The 8,604-nt window shown below is 37.5% G+C and overlaps 1 non-coding gene across 1 annotated transcript; it reads left to right on the top strand.

The window, feature by feature from the left end:
• The first annotated feature begins 1,406 nt into the window (after positions 1-1,406).
• Positions 1,407-1,545, top strand: LOC132188893 (small nucleolar RNA Z247). The gene has a single exon (XR_009440953.1). It is a non-coding gene; the product is annotated as a small nucleolar RNA Z247 (small nucleolar RNA).
• Positions 1,546-8,604: the final 7,059 nt, after the last annotated feature.

The raw sequence follows: 8,604 nt of genomic DNA, 5'->3' as shown, positions 1-8,604 counted from the left end.
TGTTAGTCATGACAAAACAAATTGTAAGTTCTATTTATATGTTCTAGAACATAATGAAAATTTTGTTGAATTATTCACTTATCCGGTTTGTTATATTTTTGTTCAACTTTATTTTTTTGTATTCATTAAAAAAAATCATGCCCCCAGTAGATGAATTTTCTGCGTCCGCCACTGGCTAGGCCACCAAATGGTTTTGAACTTCAAGCAACTGTGCCAATTTGTTCCGGTACTCTTGTGAACAATACCCATATTGTGGGGAATAAGAAAAATATTTTATTGAGAGATTAATTGATTTTTTACCTAGTGGGAGCATGCATGCTAGTAAAGAAATTGTTGTGAATTGGGCCAACATGCCCACAAAATTCAAATGCAAAAGCCACAAGACCAATCCATAAGTCTTAAACTGGTATAACTATATAAGGCCCTATCACATCGTGCAATGCGTAGTAGGGAATCTACTCCAATAACAGTAAATTGCGCTCCAAGACAAATAACCATGCTCAACCCTATTGAGACTATTGAAGATACTGCTTTAAATGAGAAGCTGCGTAGACCAAGTTGACAACAATTGAAGAAACTAAGACAATTGACAATCAGCTAAAATCAAGGAATACTAAATAAGTTTGTTTGTATCTGCCAGCTAGAAGATTTACCAACTGTTCACGTTGACAAGAAAACACGTTGATTGTTTCTCATAGCTTGCACTTTCATTATGTACATATGCTACATTACATACTAGGTCGTAATTAGTTAATAGGATGATTTTCTCTCCTTGCAAAGTGTATTCTTTCCCTTTGTATTTACTACATGAAAACAATATAAATTGAAAGCTACGCACAACGGATTCATTGGGCTGTTTTATCACAACATATATCTTGTCATTTTATGGCTTCCACCCAGTCTTAATGATCTTCCTCCATTTTTGCCTCAATTTCTAGCCCCACCTCACCTACCAATACCAATCACTATATCACTCTTAAATTGTCCAGCGACAATTATACGCTCTAGCAGTATTTGATGACCTCATACCTTGAAGGACATAATCTCTTCGGGTACATTGATGGCACCACTCCTTGTCCACCAAAATTTTTTCCCTCTCCCCGCCCATCTTCATCTGCAACCCCTGCCTCACCTATCTTAATTCCCAATCTTGAATACCAAGTCTAGTATCGCCAAGACAAACTCATCCTAAGTGTCATCATCTCCACACTCTCAAAAGTCATTCTTGCCCATGCAGTTGGTCTCCACACATCTCGTGATGTCTGGAACACCTTGGAAAGAATGTTTTCCTCTCAGTCGAAGTCACACATCGTGCATACTTGCTATCAGCTTGCTACCCTCAAGAAGGGTGCCTTATCTATAGCTAACTATGTTCAAAGGCACACACCTTAGCCACCATTGATGAGCCCTTCAAGGAGTCCGAAATTGTCTCCCACATCCTAGTAGGGTTGGGCAAAGATTATGATCCTTTGGTGATATCCATTACCACCCAGGTCAATCCCATCTCTATGGATGATCTCTATGGGCATTTATTGAGCCATAAGCAGAGAATTGAAACTCACAACTTTGCTCCAAATCTCTCATCTTCATGTGTTAACATGGCTCAATGTCGCACCTTCTCCTCCACTAACAATACACGTGGTTCCTACAATCCATGAGGATCCTCTTTTGCAGGTCATGGCCGAGGGTGTGGAAGAGGACGTTCTCCTCATCAGAACCACTTCTCAAACTCCAATTCCAACAATTAGCCTGTGTGTCAGATTTGTGGTAAGCTTGGTCATTTAGCTGTAAAATGTTACAACAAATTTGATCATGCTTTTCAAGGTGAATCTCAGGGTCCAGCTGCTTATTACACTGCCCCACATGTGGCCTATGATCCCTCATGGTATCATGATATGGGCAGTACCCATCATCTACCCAGTGATATCTCCATTCTCAATCTGCGGGTAGAGGAATACACTGGTAATGATCAGATACGGGTTGGCAACAGAGAAGGTTTGTGAATTTCCTACATTGAACTTGCTTCCCTTCTTTCACACAATCAAAATTTTTCTTTGCAAAATTTACTTCATGTTCCACAAATTCAGAAAAATTTACTCTGTCAACAAGTTTACTCGTGATAATAATGTGTTTATAGAATTTCACCCTACGTGTTTCCTTGTTACGGATCTCAAAACACGGAAATTGCTACTCCACAGCCCGAGTAGAAGTGGTCTCTATTCATGGCCCTCTCATGTGCCTCGCACTCGCTCTTCGTAGTGAATGTGTGTCTCTCAATAAATGGCACTCTCGGTTGGGTCATCCTGCTCTTTATGTTGTTCGTTATTTCTCTCCTCTCACAAGTTTCCAGTCACGTCCAATAAAGCAACATCTATTTGTTCTTCATGTCAACAAGGAAAGCTACACAAGTTTCACTTTCCTATTACTTTGTCTATTTCTAGAGGTCCCTTGGACCTCCTCTTTCACTCGGTTTAAACTTTTGGTAGAAAAATTCTTTAATTGTGCCATTAAACCTATCCAAACCGATGAGGGAGGGGAGTTCATTGCTGTGCAAAAATTTCTTTCTTCTAATGGTATGTCTTATCACCAAACAGGCCCTGATACACATCATTAAAATGGAAGTGTGGAGAGAAAGCTCCACCATATCGTTGATACCGGCCTTGCTCTTCTTACTCACTCCCATGTCCCTTTCCAATATTGGGATAATGCGTTTGATACTGCAAGTTACTTGATTAATAGATTACCTTTATCCATCAATCCCTCTAAGTCTCCCTTTGAATTGCTTTTTCAAAAATTTGTTGATTTTAATCTTCTCAAGGTCTTTGGCTATGAGTGTTGGCCTTACCTTAGGACCTACAATACTCACAAATATCCTTTTGATCTATCTCTTGTGTTTTTCTTAGATATAGCAAACCTCATGTGGATTACAAATGCCTTCACATTGCAACCGGTCATGTTTACATCTCCGGTCATGTGATATTTAACGAAAAAAAAATTCTCATTTTTTACCCCTTTTATTTCAACCCCACTTCTACTACCCCTCGTGTTGTGCTTCCCCTCATTTTATGGTTGGCCACGTCTCCCACCTCTGCTCCACAAAATTTTAATGCCTTTGACTCTTCTATCTCTGCCCCATGTCCCACTGTAGCTCCACAAAATTCTAGTGCATCGCACCCCCCATCAAATGCCTTAAGTCCTCTAATGTCTAACCCTGCTTCGTCCCCTACGTCACCTCTTCCTATCTCTCCAGTGTCGTCTCCTGAGTCCTCTAATACATCATCCAATTCTCTTGCACCCACTGCACGTACTCACCACATGGTGACTCGTGCTCAAAACAACTGAAGTAGTTCTGTGATGGTACAATTCGCTATCATTTGCCCAATGTCTTCTCTGCCTCTTTGATCATTGATGATGCTAAGCCCACCACATATACACAAGCAGCTAAGAATTCTAAGTGGAGGGCTGCCATGGCTAAGGAATTCAATGCCTTCATCAAGACAAAAACGTGGACTCTTGTTCCTAAAACTCCCTCAACGAACATTGTTGGTGCTAAGTGGGTTTTTCGCATCAAACATAAGGTCGGGGGCAGTATTGAATGCTACAAAGCTCGTTTGGTTGCAAAGGGCTTTTATCAACAAGAAGGTGTTGATTATTTTGAGACATATTGTCCTGTTGTGAAACCCATGTACTATTCGAACTGTGCTCTCTTTGGCTGTTTCTGCAAGTTAGTGCATAAAGCAAGTTGATGTGAGTAATGCATTTCTCCATGGTCATCTGCAAGAGACAGTTTATATGAATCAGCCCCCTGGTTTTGTCAATCCTAAGCATCCTAATGTCTTTTTTTTATCAAAAAAAAAGCCTTATATGGGCTTAAACAATCTCCCTGAGCTTGGTATCATAGGCTGAGCTCTTGTCTTTTAAAGTTGAGATGTTCAAAATCTGATAACTCCCTATTCATTTTTCAATCTGCTTCAGTCTCTATTTTGGCTCTTGTGTACATGGACGATTTAATATTCACTGGGTCAAGTTTGGATGCTATTGATGACCTCATTGATACTCTCTCACATCACTTTTCAATGAAGGAGTTAGGAGAACTCAATTTTTTTCTTGGCATCTCTGTTGCCCGTGTATCTGCTGGCCTCTATTTGTCCCAATCAAGATATATAATTGATTTGTTAGCTCGCACAAAAATGTAACATACCAAACCTATCACTTCCCACATGGCAGCAAACACATCCCTCGGCCAATTTTTAGGATCTACCTTCAGTGATGTCACACTTTACCGTAGCATAGTTGGAGCCTTACAGTATCTCTTTCTCACACGCCTGTACATTGCCTTTGCAGTCAATAAAGTTTCTCAATTTATGCATGCTCCATGTGATGTTCATTGGGTTACTGTCAAAAGGATTATGAGATACTTAAAATCCACCATTGCTCATGGGCTATTAATCAAAAAGTGTTCCTCCCAACAATTATTTGCTTATTCTGATGCGGATTGGGCTGGATGTCCTGATGACCGCAAATCCACATTTGGCTATTGGTTTTTCTAGGTTCCAACATTCTATCATGGAGCTCTAAGAAGCAACCTGTTGTCTCCTGCTCTTCTGCTAAAGCTAAATACAAAGCTGTCGCCAATGCCGCTGATGAACTTATATGGATCCAAGCAATCTTTCGGGAACTTGGTGTGTTTCTCTCCTCTACTCCTATTTTGTTTTGTGACAATATTGGGGCTACGTATCTCTCATCAAACTAAGCATTTTGTGCCCATACTAAGCACATCGCCATTGACTACCACTTTGCGCGAGAACGAGCGACCTCTAAATCTCTTGTGGTGAAATTTTTATCTAGCAAAGATCAAGTGGTTGATATTTTAACAAAACCCTTGGTGCCTCATTGGTTCAATCAACTCAAGATCAATCTCAATGTGTGGTCTCCAACGTTGCGATTGCGGGGGCGTATTGAGACTACTGAAGATACTGCTTTAAATGAGAAGTTGCATATATCAAGTTGACAGCAATTGGAGAAATTAAGACATTTGACAATCAATGAAAATCAAGGGATACTAAATAAGTTTGTTTGTGTAACATCCCCAGCCCGTTAAGACTGAGTTTGCCACTTTTCTTCTTTTACAACAAAATTTTTTGCAAAGATCTATAAGGTCTATCAGAGTACTTGATTTTAAAGGATACGATAAATGTATAAAACATTCTTCAAGAGATTTTATTACAAGCGAAATTAGAAAACATTAAACTTTAGTTGCGGAATATCATATTATTACAATAGCTTATATGAAAAGACTTTGAAAATTAATAATTATTCCCGCCCCTATTCCGGCCTCCTATTCCAGCGTCCTTTCTACCTGAAAACAATAAATAAAATTGAATGAGCCCAAAGGGGGCCCAGCAAGTAAAATCCACAACCATAAATAGTTTTACTCCTTATTCTCAATTTTGAAAATCGTTTTCGCAAATAAATATACTTCTAGCCATAATAATATATGTATGTACGGTTGCATCTCCCGTAACATATACATACTATTACATCTAGTAATAGATCATCGTTGTAAATCATCTTTATAAATCATCATCATAATGCATCATTATAAATCATCATTGTAAATCATCTTTGTAAATCATCATAGTATATCATCGTTGAAATTATATTATCATTTTCTCATAATAGAGCCCATGTACACTATTACCCCTGTGTACGAGAGTTGCGGGTCCTTGTGACCATGGCACTGAACTGTGGCCTCAGCCATGCCCGACCGTCAATTAACTCTTTTCTTGGTGCACTCAACGGTCTATTGATGGAATACCACCTTCTGGCATAGCCTCCTTCGGTGGTTTTGCCTCCATCCGAGTATCGATACTGAACTCTTCTCATTCTTACTTATCTTGGGGCCAAAAATACTATCTTCCATACATGTGCCCTCATTTCATAAACATTTATCTCATCTCTTGTACTTTTCTTTGTACTTCTTTTGATTCATCTTAGGGCAACATGTAGAAGGGTTTATCATCATTTTTCTTTCTTATAATCATCATCATTTCTCAACTTTCTTTTCTCAAATTGGAAACCTTTTCAAATATAAACTTATTGTACTTAGAAAGCGTTTAAAGAAATAGAAACTTTCTAGATAATTCTTTTAGAAATGCTTCATGCATGCAACATATCTTCATGGCAGGTAAATAAAATAATCTTTTACAATTTGATACAAGAACGTATAAATAGTATGACATGAAGTAACTTTAGAAGGGGTAGTGAATTTACTTACCTCTAGACTGAAGCTAAAAGTGGTATGAAGTAATCTAATTGCTCCAATCTGACTAACATCACTAGTATATCTTTTGAAACTAATTTCTAAAGTCCGCTATCTCTTGTGTTCTTTCTTTCTTGTAGCGCTTTGTCTCGCCCTTTCTCTCTCTGTTCTGAGTAAACACTCTTAGAAAGAAGAAAAACCGAGTAAAAAGCGGAAGAAGGAAGAATATGTGCAAGAGATGGGATAGGAGTAGTGAAATTGTGAAGGAAAAGAGCTCTATTTATAGGAGAAAATCAAATACTATTCTACCTTCAATTTACAATTATACCCTCATTTTATTATTCCACCTACCCACTTAGTATACCTACAATTGACTATTCTACACTCTTATTTAAAATTCTACCCTCCTTATACCTACCATTGACTATTCTACCTTTACTATTCTACCTACCCATATAATTCTTCCTACAATTTACTATCCTATTATTTCACCAATTCCCATTCTTTAATTACCACACTCTGTAATAGGGCCGGCAATTTTGACACGACCCGCGAACCCGACACGAACACGACACAAAAAAAACAGGTATTGGGTTTGGGCTAATCGGGTTCGGGTCGTAATCGGGTCTACCCGATTAAGACCCGAAAATTTCGTGTCTGGCGGGTCGACTCGTCAGACCCGGATTTTTTATTTTTTATTTTTTTTATTATTTTTTTTTTCTGCCTTGCGACCCGCCAGACCCAGATTTTATTTTTTTATTTTTTTTTTCTCTTTTTTTTTTCTGCCTTGCGGTCTTGCGGACTCCTCACCCAGATATTTTTTTTTTTTTTTTTTTTTCTCTTTTTCTGCCTTGCGGTCCTGCGGACTCCTCACCCAGATTTTTTTTTTTTTTTTTTTTTTTTTTTTTTTTTTTTTCTGCCTTGCGGTCCTGCGGACTCCTCACGTTTACACTAACTTACAGACTTTAAGACTTTTTTTTTGTTTTGCCTTGCGGACTCCTCATGTTTACTAACTTACTGACTTTAAGACTTTTTTTTTTTTTTTTTAGTACAACCTTTAAGAAATTAAGACTTACTTTACCATTTTCAACCTTTGGGAACAAGGAAGCCTGCTTCAAAAAATAAGTTAATACATAATTTACCAACAAAAGAGAAAGCCAACAAGAAAACTGTGATTTTCATTGTTTAAATTAATTTTTTAACACTTTTGTTACATGTGGGACTAAATAATAAGTGGACTATTTTAATAAATGAATTTATAATAAATGAACTTACTTGTTTTAACTTTTAAGTTTTAAGTTTAGGTGAAATTATGAGTTTAGTAATTTTTTTTGAAATACAATTTGTCAATTACAGTCACTTTCCGATATATATATTTTTTTCCTATCCTTTATTAAAGCCTTTAATCTCTTGGAACTCAATTTTTTGCATTGACTATATTGATGTATTATTGTATTAGTATTATTATTACAATTTTGAATTTTTATTATTTTTATTATTATTATTATTATTATTATTATTTTTTTTTTTTATAGTTTCGGGTAATCGGGTCGTGTCGGGTCGTATCTACCCGACTAGACCCGATTATTTTAAACGAGTAAAACGGGTCGTGTCGGGTTACCCGACTATTTTCGTGTCATAATCGTGTCAAACCCGATTACCCGTTTAGCTAAACGGGTCGTGTCTGGGTATAAGCTAATCGTGTAACGGGTACCCGCGGGTCGTAATCGGGTCGTGTCAGGTACCCATTTTGCCACCCCTACTCTGTAACACCATAAATTTCCTAAGAATTAAAATCCTTGGCTACAATGGATATTAAAATAACATCATTATCGAAATAATCTATTTAAATAGCTTTGAAAATTCTGGGGCGCTACAGTTTGTATCTGCCAGCTAGAAGATTTACCAGTAGCTCATGTTGACAAGAAAATACGTTGATTGTTTCTCACAGCTTGCACTTTCCTTATGTACATATGCTACATTACATACTGGGTTGTAATTAATTAATAGGATGATTTCCTTTCCTTGCAAAGTGTATTCTTTCACTTTGTATTTACTACATGAAAACAATATAAATTGAAAGCTACGCCCAACAGATTCATTGGGCTGTTTTATCACAACATATATCTTGTCATTTTAAACCCCACTATGCCCACTCCTAATGAAGGAGATGTAGGATGCTTAGACCTAAGTTATCATGGGGGTATAACTCAAGATTAGGCTGAAACATGACATGAAGGCAGTTATTGTTGAAGAATGACACTGTCAATCAATCTATAAAATATAGATTGACAGTGACTATAAGACAAGGTGAATCTCACCATGCATGTGTAGTAAGACAA

Source organism: Corylus avellana, chromosome 6 (assembly GCF_965113065.1).
Source record: "Corylus avellana chromosome 6, dhCorAvel1.hap1.2, whole genome shotgun sequence".
NCBI classification, from domain to species: Eukaryota; Viridiplantae; Streptophyta; class Magnoliopsida; order Fagales; family Betulaceae; genus Corylus; species Corylus avellana.
The sequence above is the reverse complement of the archived record's forward strand: the minus strand, read 5'-3'. Positions and strand labels throughout refer to the sequence as shown.